The sequence below is a fragment of the Panthera tigris genome, chromosome B3 (genome assembly GCF_018350195.1).
Source record: "Panthera tigris isolate Pti1 chromosome B3, P.tigris_Pti1_mat1.1, whole genome shotgun sequence".
Classification (NCBI taxonomy): Eukaryota; Metazoa; Chordata; class Mammalia; order Carnivora; family Felidae; genus Panthera; species Panthera tigris.
In genome coordinates this window covers 76,456,960-76,468,258 of record NC_056665.1, presented here as the reverse complement: position 1 = coordinate 76,468,258, position 11,299 = coordinate 76,456,960, and the positions used below count along the sequence as shown (strand labels likewise).

Genomic DNA, 11,299 nt, shown 5'->3' with positions numbered 1-11,299 from the left:
TTTCTACCTGTTTAGCAGCAATGTATCTCTTCTCAGTTCTGGGGCTCCATTAGTGGGTCAGGATTCATGTTTACTGCTCCTTGGGGTAAGAAATGAAAGTAGGAGGAGGTCTGTGGCAGGACAGAGTCTTGGCTAGCCATCAAGGCAAGTTGTTTATGGATGCAGGATGGGTTATTTCAAAACCAGAAAAAAATAAAATAAAGGAGCAATTGTGGTTCAGAGGAACAGTTGTCCTGGGAACAAAAAAGTGAAAGTGGAAACTAATATTTTTAAAAATATTTCAACAAAAAGACACTTTTAGTACAAGATACCTAAGAGGCTGGGGAAAATTATTTGAAGCATTAAATATTTTCAAGACTTTCTGCATTGAATACATTTTTAAACCCTAGGCAAGATGTTTTTTTGTTAACATTTCATGTTGAAGAGTTGATTCACATCAGAAACAAACAAACAAAAAATCCTATTTCCATGTGACAGAGGAGCACTCCAAGGCAAATAGCATATAGGCATTTGGCTCTACCTAGTTTCAACCTGAAGGTCAATCCAGATGGACAAGGCCTTTGAGTTCCCTCTTTAACACTTCAACACTCTGTTAAGCCTCCTTTCCCATTAATCTTGTTGTACATGTGTCTACCATTACAGCACAGTGCCTCAGGCCGAGATCACCTAGCTTCCAACACCGTTGTTGGTCCCACTCCACAAATAAGTCACCTCATCAAGCAGCAACCAACAATGTCTTGGCTCATACCCACACCCTAATCTCCTGACGCTTAAATACACTGCTTCTCAAATACATCCCTCCTCCAGAAGCTAGGGAAATGAAGCCTAGAGGTCACTTCCAAGCTAGGTTTTTCCATGATTCCTACCAATTCCCCAAGCAACACCAAAGGCAGATATTTACAGTAATAGAGTTGCTGAACTGCCTTAGACTTGCTGAGGGAAAAAAACAAAAAAACAAAAAACATCCAGGTTAACGTTTTTTTTTTTCTTAGCTGAAACGATCAACATCTAAATTTTAGAGGTTCTATAAACCTGTATATTTTGATGTACTAAACCTGGCTGTGTTTATATATAGAGTGGCCATCCACCCTTTTTCTCACCAAGTCAAACAATAAAATCAGGATCATTCTGTCAAATAAATGCAGTAGTCCTTCCAAACCAAATGACCAAATTCATAGGGTCATTTAATGAGCAAATTACACCTTTTACTATGTCTAGCTAAACATTAAAGTCATTTAGTGTTAAGGCTAAATAATTAAGGCTTTGAATACATACATACATATATATATATATGTATAGGGAAGTATGAAACCTTCCCTATTTCTTATAAAATTAAAGAAATAAATATTTATTGACTAGTAGAAAAGTGACACTGAACTGCAGACTTTCACAAAGTTGCTCCTCAGTGATGCTATGAGTTGGATTTTATCATCCATTCAAACTGAGGAGAAAAACAGCCTCACAGAGAACAAGTGACTTCTCAAGGTTACTCAAGCCATTAAATGAGCTCTGATTCAGTTCTCCCAACTCCAGCCCCAGTGTTATTTCCACTACTTGATGCTGCAACTCTTCATTTGAAAATTTAATCATAAAGAATACTATATCATTAATCTACCAACATGTTTTCATTCCACCTTGTAAAATTTGCTGAGTAAAAATGCTGTCCTCTGTTAAACTGCATAACCTTGGACAGGGCTAGGGTAGTTCTGATGTAGTGAAACGGATCTGATTACAAACCTACATCAAACTATAGGATTAAGAATTTGAAAAGCAAAAGTAAACTTTAGAGCTCACAGTTCTGTTTCCAGCAAGAATGTTTTTAGATGATTTATAATGGGAATTTTTCAAATTACTTATTATAATAAAAATACTTGATTGTACTTAGTAACTGTACATAAGCATATTTTAAACCATTTTAAGAGGATGAACATGATTTAAAACTCCTTATACTAATTTCTGCCTGATGTAGAGGACTTATAACAGATGCATTAAGGAGATTTAATGAACTTCACAAGGATAAAACTTACAACAGAGCACTTTCTTTAATGCTGAATTTTAACTCTTATACAATACTAGTTTAAGAGTACATTAATGAGCTTTAAAAAATCTAAGTAGATTTAATGTGTTTGGGGTTTTAGTTTTTGTCTATCCATAATGCAGAAGGGTGTGTTGTCTCATATGAAATTTTGTTGAACTGTAGATAAGTCATTTTTATGACCCTGTAAATAGCACTACATATTATATTAAGTGTGTTCAGTAGGTATTAAATAATCATTTTGACTTAGTTCCACAATTTACATGCAATACGTTACTTTAGCTTCTGGACCAAAGAATGGTATGCTAAAAGTGCTATTTGACAACTGGACATAACTGAATGACTACTATTTTGTTAAAATGAAATTAATAACAGGTGCAGCCATTTCATGTGCAGTGTATTCATCTCTGGTGCTTTAGATTCTTATGCAATTTGGGTCGTAATGTAAATAAAATACCTTTTGTCCTTTCTGTATGATCCCCAGCGGGCATTTGTTGGCATTTTCTCTACACTAAGCAACCTACTACTGTTTACAAATATCAAGGTAGGAGAAAGAAAGAAAGAAAGAAAGAAAGAAAGAAAGAAAGAAAGAAAGAAAGAAAGAAAATTAAAAAAGAAAGCTACCTTTTATAGTTTTTTAAATATAGGATTAATCATTTTCTATAGCTATCAATTATTCTAATTAGCAGGTCTATTGTTTAATCATCCCCACCTTGTTATTCTTTTCATTCTCATACTTGATTCTTGGCTACCTGAGAAAATAGAAGTTTCAGGCCTTGTGAATATACATGTGAATTCCACCTATTTTTAGTTGAAAAATCCTCTTCAATATTTTTGTATGCTAGCAACTTGGTTCAGATAGAGCTTATATTCCCTGCATAATCCAATAAAAATAGCTTATGTGTGTTTAAAGTGCTTTATACATATTAATATTCTTACCAATACATTTGATCCTCCAAGTCCAGAAACATATTTGGAAAGTTTATGTGACTTACATAAGTGGCATCCACTTACCCACAGTCCTGACTCTAGAGCTCTGTACCTTCTAATGAGAAGAACCCTAGTAGAAACATATGTAGTAATATCTAGAGAACCATAAATAAGTAAACTAAAACCTTGGGAACTATAGAAAGACAAAAATACACATCTGTACAAATAGCTTAGAATTAAGAAATGCTCCCAAGGCTGCTTCTGACTTCTAGGAAACAAATTCCTGAAGAGTTTAAAGGTTGCCCTACTCTCGTGGACAAATTAGTCTCTAAAGTTTCTGAGCCTTGACTTCTTACCTATATAAGGGAATTAATAACTGATATATCTAAATCTTCTTCAGTGGGCCTCCATTTTATTAAATCCAGATCTTCCTGAGCAACATGGAATTCTATGTAGTCTTCCATTTAATTACCAGCATAAAGTATTGTCCTTATGCCATTTGGTATCATAATTCCATTTCACTGGAAAATGAACAAAATCGAATTCAATTTTAGAACTAAAATCAAAACGTGCATTATTGAAAAACTTACATATAATATGAAAAAAACACACAAAAACTCCGTGTTTGTTTTTAAGATGCCAAAAGAAAACTGAGGTTATTTTTAGAAAGAATATGATTTTTTTAATGAAGAAAAATTAGGATGAAGAGACATACACAGAAATAGATTCACACTACGGATTTTGATGACAAATCTCTCTCTCTCTCTCTCTTTCTCTATCTTTCTTTCTCTCCTAATTTTCCATAAGAACCAGGAGCACAGAATTGATGATAATTCACAGCTCATGGCCACACTAATCACTGGATTGTGAAAAGGACAAAAGGTAGTTGAATTCATTTATAAAAGAGAACATGTACAAAAGAGAGAAGAAAGGGGCGTGACCAACAACAAATATGTAAGAATGGCTAAAAAGTATAAGAATGATTTTTAAAAGGCCAATAACCATAATGCAGTGAGGCTTGCCAAAAATTCTAAAGACACACAAAATAGGGTTTTGAAGTTATGTTCAGAGAAAATGAGCATGTTGCTTCAGAGTAACATTTTTATAACACATGACAAAGAAAAGGCCATACCACTCAACTTTTATTTTATTTCCATCTTCTCTGTCAAGGATAGCAAAAATAATGTTGGTGAGAGGAAATTGAAACCCAAGAAATGTAAGATTGTAAGAAAGCAATTCTTTTTCTAAATGACTTCATATCTTTTGTCCCAGACGAATTATAACCCAGGTTAAAAAAGGAACTTTCAAATAAAATGTCGCATACCATTGAACTATTTCTTGAGGCATTGTTAATAATCAGAGATAACCAAAATACTAGAGCAGGGGAAAAATGTTATAATTTCTTTTTAAATTAAAAATCAAGGACTGAGCCATAAAAAAAGAATGAAATCTTGCCATTTGCAACATGGATGTATCTAGAGGATATAATGCTAAATGAAATCAGAGAAAGAAAAATATCATATGATTTCACTCATGTGTGGAATCTAAAAACAAAACAAAACAAAACAAAACACTTAAAATAGTGAACTGGTGGTTGCCTGGGGGAGGTGAGCGGTGGGATGGGTGAAGCAATGAAAGGGATTATGAGTACTCTTATCAGGGGCACCTGGGTGGCCCAGTCAGTTAAGCATTGGACTGTTGATTTCTGCTCAGGTCATGATCTCAGGATTTGTGAGATTAAGCCATGTGTCAGGCTCTGTGCTAACAGTGCTGAGCCTGCTTGGGATTCTCTCTCTCTCTCTCTCTCTCTCTCTCTCTCTCTCTGTCTCTCTCTCTGCCTCCCCCCCATCTCCCTCTCTCTTTAACAAAAAATAAATAAACATTTTTAAAAAGGTACAGTTATCATGGTAAACATTGAGTGATGTATAGAATTGTTAAACCATTTTATTGTGCACCTGACACTAATATAATGCTCTATGTTAATTATACCTAAATAAAAATATAAGAAGTTAAAAAAATAAAGAACACTTGAAAAAAAAATCCAAGAATTCTATACTATACTGGAGAATGAAATTAATTCCATAGAAAATCTTAGAAATTATTATTAAAATATGGTTTATTAACAATTGGAAACAAATGTTCAGTAGGAAGTAACATGAGTTCACTAAACGTAAATCTTGCATGTCTTCTCTCGTTTTTTTGTTGACAGATTTAGCCCATTTAGGTAGCAGGTGATTTCTAGACACATATTCCAATTTGGGCAAATTATCAATTAGATACAATCTTGGATCATATATTCATCAACAAGAGAAAAAAATCACTCAATTCCATTATAATTTGCTAATGGTTTCAATGGGTTGTATTTAAAATACATTATACAGCTCTTTCCGTTTCTAGCTGCTGTAGGGAAAGGGGCTGCCGCCATGTCGGCCCACCTGCAATGGATGGTCATGCAGAACCGCTCCAGCTTCCTGATCAAGGGCAACAAGCAGATGTACAACCCTTTGCCCAATAACCTGAAGGCACGCAACTCGTTCTTCTACGATGGGATGATTAACCACAAGACTGTGGGCATGGAGCCCGCAGCCGGCCAACTGCAAAGGGGTGGTTGTGGTCATTAGGCAGAGATCTGGCCAGCGAAAACCTGCCACCTCCTACGTGCAGACCAACAAGAATGCCCAGGCCACTCTCAGCAGCATCCGTCACAAGAACAAGAACATTGCTACCATTCACAGAACCAGCGCCATCCTGCGCAGCCAGAAGCCTGTGATGGTGAAAAGGAGGCACGCCGCACCACCAAAAGCTGCCTCCACTTCCAGAGCAATAAAGATGTCAACCACCTCTGCGGGGGGGGGGGGGGGGGAGTTATAATATATATAGATTTTATATATATATATATACATATATATATATATACATGTATATATGTATATAATCTGAAATGACATTTTTAGTGGAACAGGGTTCTGTTCTAGGTTCCATTCTCATCAAATTCATCTAAGAAAAATATTGCATAAGTCTGGATTGAGCAGAGAAAAGCAGTGGTGGCTAGAGGCCATGATAATATACCTCAATGATCAACTACAAGTCTAATTGACCAGGGTCTGAAATCCAAATGTGTGTTTGTGCTGAAGGTGCGTCTCCCAAGGGCTGCTCATAATTAACCATGGAACCTGGTGGGGATCCTGAAGCAAGTATGTTACTGGAAAATGTGGGACTCCCTGACAGGTGATTTTGGCTTAAGGGCTCCCCCATGGCCTTGCTGAACTTTCCTCATAATCCAGGATTGGATCTCCAATCAGATTGAGGGAAAACTTACTCAGTTAGGCACCTAGAGCATACTCATGGATCACTGGATTTCAGGTCTCAGCTACCAAAAAAAAAAAAAAATAAATAAATAAATAAATAAATAAATAAATAATAATAATGATTGGAACTCTAGATTCTAAGTTTGATGTAATTCCAAGATCTATTCAATGGGAAGTGATAATAATACCATAAATGTAACTTCCTCAGAATCGTAGGGCATCAGTAGATTCAAATAGGAAAAACAAAAGCTAACAAATGAGGAAGATTTCAACATCTTTGAGATTGTATTAGTCTAAGAGTAGTTTATATTTCTTTAAAAGAAATCAACTTGTAAGTAAAATAGGGTCACAGGAAGTACATAAAAATAGTTTGGTAGTGCTTTTTAAAAGAAAATTTTTTAATGTTTATTTATTTTTGAGAGAGATAGAGAGAGACCGACTGCAAGCAAAGGAGGGGAAGAGAGAGAGGGAGACATAGAATCCGAAGCAGGCTCCAGGCTCCGAGCTGTCAGCACAGAGTCCAACACGGGGCTAGAACTCACAAACTGAGATCATGACCTGAGCTGAAGCTCAGTTGGTTGAAGATCAACCAACTGAGCCACCTGGGTGCATCAGTTTGTAGTGCTTCTGAGACAACACATGACCACATACATATACACTCCACTGATTTAAAGAATCTAGCCTTTCATTCTTCTATCAGGAAACCTCAAGTTTCCCTTCCACTTCCTCTCCTGTGCTGGATATACTGGATGGCTCCTTCTGTTGCAGGCCACCCTTCTTGATGTGTGTTAGTGTGGCTCACCACCTGGTCTGTAGAGGTCTTTATCTTAATTTTTTAACCATCCTGGTAGAATGTGGCTTTCCATTATTTAAGTTTTTAGGAAAGACCAAAAGATATGCTTTATTTTCTCATTCACAGATATCCCTAGTGGACTTGACCTGCCAGCTCTACAGATGTATATGGATAGCCATGAATGTAGTTTAAGCTCTCAGGCTAGGAGCCAGAAAAGGTAATACAAGAGATATTCAAAGACAAACTGCTCAGCAGGCATTTGAAAATACTAGATTGGAATTCAGGAGAAACTATACCAATGGATATAGATTTAAGGATTGTCTGCATTAAAACAACAACTGAAGAATCAGAAGAGATCCATTTAATGAGGGAAGAAGTGTAGAGAGAACAAAGGGCCAAGACTGAATCTTAGAAAATGCCAATGTGACCTGGGTTTGGGGACCTATTTGAGCCTCTCTACAGGTCAGCCCTTAGACCTTTCCATGGTCTCTACTATCTCTCTGTGTACTTTATTTCTTTCTGTCTGTCTTTGCAGAAGCTCCCACAAACTCAGCCTTCTCCATTTGACAGTTTCTAGCACCATTCCAACTTGGGATTCTGTTCATGTCAGCTACACGGTAGCATAGTCTCCCCAACTTCCCTGACTTCCTTTGAAAATTATCTAGACTCTCCTTTCCTCAGGGTCTTTCTCAGTAGCCTCTATAATAAAGCACAAAAATACACACAACAGAACATGTGCAAATATGCACACATGAGGGAAATCAAAAATAAAAAGAACAAGAAATACAAACCGTTAAATGTAGTTTTTAATCTCTAATTGAACAAGTAGGGGTAAATGGATACCTGATTGTCTCCATTTAGCCCTAGGTTTTCATTTCCCCACAGATAAGAGCCCATTACAGTTTCCTTCTTGCCTCATTCATTGTCTTAACCCCTCTTTAGGAGACACCATTTCAGAAGTTCTCTTAGGCTTAGCACAGTAATTTTCAAACTCTCTTATCCATGACCCATAGTAAGAAATACACTTTATATCATCGCTCAGCAAACACTTAGCTGAGTGTGTGTACATGTGTTTGAAACAATAATTCCTATCCTTACTGCAACAAATGATATTATTTTTCTTCTACTTTTTTCCCCCCTGTTGTTGGTTATTACCTACTAAACTAATCCAATGACCATCTATTGAACCTAGAGTAGAACCATGTTTTGAAAAATCCTGGTTCAGAGACAACAATCATGCACGCAGATAAAACACATGGAGAAGTAAAAATGTTCCCTTTCTCTCAAAGGGGTCATTTGCATTTCCCTAGACCCAGCAGCCCTCATCCACAAGTCTTCTGCTCAGTTTGGCATTTTCCTGTTTTTGCTCATATTTTCAGCATTTTCCCACATTTACTCATAGGAGTCTATGGGGAAAGGGTTGAAACTCTGGCAAGAGGTATTCCTAATTACAAGGGCACAGGAGGAGGCCAGAGAGTAATAGCACTTACCTCATATCTTTTCTCAAATGTCACTTCCTCTGTGAGGTCTTATGTGGTCATTGCACCTAAAATCCATCCCTCTACTAATGCATATATCCCTATTCTCCTTCAATATTTGCTTTTCCTTAGCAGTTGACAATATCTAATATTTTATATATTTAAAATACCTATTTAATTTATTATCTGTTTCCCCACTGTCATAGTAACTCTTAAGGAACAGATGCAAAGAACCAGAGTGTTTTTTTGGAGGAAAACTTAGAAGCAGAGAAAGAAAAAATAAACATTTTTCCTGAGCTCTCATTATCCAGGAGGAATGTGCCTAGGCCAAGTGAGGCTAGACTGCATACCCTATAGCAAGCATGCAACAGAGAGGAACCCTTATCCACATAGCACTCTACACATTTATAGGTACAGGGAGAGAAAACAGCTTTGAATGTAACAAAGGAAAGTTCTGTTCAAGAAAACAGCCTTCTAACTTTCTCTTAAAACCTACTAAAGATTTTAAGGGAAAATTTTAAGGGAAAAGACATGATCAGACTTGCTTTTAGAAAGTATACTTTATTATAGTGTGAAGTTGGTTAGACTGGCTATTAGCAGTTCCTCTTGTCACTCTCTCTACCTTCTGAAATTGGCTAAGTTTTCTCCAGGTTAAAGAATTTGGCTGGTCGAGACCTCAATAAATCTTAGGTAGTTCAGGGAGACACTTGGCTCCATTAGCTGTAAAGAATATGTACTTGAGGGTTGCCGATGCAGTCATTATGTGCAAGGCAGAGAGAAGAGGGATTACAATATAATTTTGTGTACTTTATTCCAATTTTTAAAATGATAGAAGATAAATCAGGAAAAACTTCTTTTCACCTTGTAACTCTAAGGAGCCTAATCAAAAATGTTTGCTATCTGGTATAATTTGCTTTTTACAAGATTTTAATAAAATATGATTCATTTCTACAAGGACTCTGAAGTATTAAAACACAGTAAAACCTTTTTTTTTCTCTTATACTGATTAGGAATTTTATTAGAACCTTGGATTTCTTAAATTTCACCTCTAGAGCAGCACTATTTAGGAGGGACAGAATGTGAGGCACAAGTATGTATGCAATTTAAAACTTTTGTATACTACACTAAAAAAAGAAAATAGGTGAAATTAATTTAATATTTTATTCACATTAATGTATCTAAAATATATCTATTTCAACATGTGACAATGTAAATAATTAAATGAGACATTTCACATTCTTTTTTCTTATAATAGACTTCAAAATCTGGCATGTATGTACTTAACACATATAGCATGTCTTAAGTCAGAATAGCCACATTTTAAGTGTTCACTTTGCCTAGTGGCCTAGTGGTTACCGTATTGGACAGGCATATTTCTAGATCTTTTTCTGAGAGAAAACATTGGTAAAATGAGATCAGGAAAGGAATGTTTACTGAGTACCTACTGCCGGCCTGACTGTACAGGCAATTTTACATTGATTTAAAATTTAACACTCACAAACGCATGCGAGGTAGTTCTTACTATACTCACATACTGCCACTCAGAGGTTTAATGAACTTATCAAAGGTCACCCAGCTAATAATTCTAGTTGGCCCCAAGATATCCTCTGTCCACCCCTCTTTTCTCCCTCAAAGGAGATATCCTTACTAAACCTTTTATTATAAATAAATGCTTAAGCTATAGTAAATATTACCCAAATCCTAAATTGTTATCTATTAAGGCAAGGAATGAGGAAACTGTATTCATTTTCTTTATTACTTCTTTATTATTATTATGCATACACTACCATGATATCACAAAAAAAATGTAAATTTGGATTCATTGATTTGTATATTTCAAGACATGTTTTTCACAGAGCTCATAAATTTGGAATCTCTAAAATGATACCTAAAGCTGGTGCTTGTCAGCTTCTGTCATTATCAGATCAGTCTTTTTATAAACTGAATTTCTTGGTCTTGGTTGTGAAGGGCATGTGAATATGACAGTGTCAAGGTCTGACATGGCTGAAGAAAATATGTTTGTTCTGATTTGCTGTGCATGAAAAATATTAATCCCACAACATGTAGGCCTATATTTACAAGCCATTGCAAATTGATGCTCTGCATATTTTGGTCACAGATAATTCTAACATAGTTGAATGTGAAATTGGCCATGCAGTATTAAGAAGATAAAAAAGTAATTGTTGTACATATTTTGTTGTTTGAATTTGACATATTCTACTACTTGAGAATTGCTTTATTTTGATAACCTGTCACTGATAAAAAAAAAATAAAAACAATTTTCAAGAGTTTATAAAATGTTCTATGCTCTATCTGATTGAAAGACAAGAAAACAATTTCCTTCAAAAGTATAAAATTCCAGATACTACTATTGTAAAAGAATAGATTACGGAAAAGAAGCTATTTTTGAAATAGAGATTGATTTAGTCCTATAGAAAAATAATGACACATGCATCAGAACAGATATGCAAAGATAATTTTATAAACTCATACTCTCAAATAAGAAAAAATGTTAAAGTTTTATCTATGATTTAAGCAAAACTGAAATACAGTATACATATATATTAGATAGAAAATTAAAAGAAATAAAAACCAAAAAGAAAGAGCTCTACTTTTGATAACTTAATCACTGACTAATGTATAATTCATATACTTTTATTGGTGAACAGGAATTCACTTTTTCTTGAAAACACTACTCATTTTCTTTGGTTTCTTTTTTTAAAATTTTTAATATTCAAATATTTTTGATGTATTG

The 11,299-nt window shown here is 35.3% G+C and overlaps 1 pseudogene; it reads left to right on the top strand.

The window, feature by feature from the left end:
• Nucleotides 1-5,352: 5,352 nt before the first annotated feature.
• LOC102960240 lies at nucleotides 5,353-8,546 on the top strand (annotated as a pseudogene).
• The last annotated feature ends 2,753 nt before the right edge of the window (nucleotides 8,547-11,299 follow it).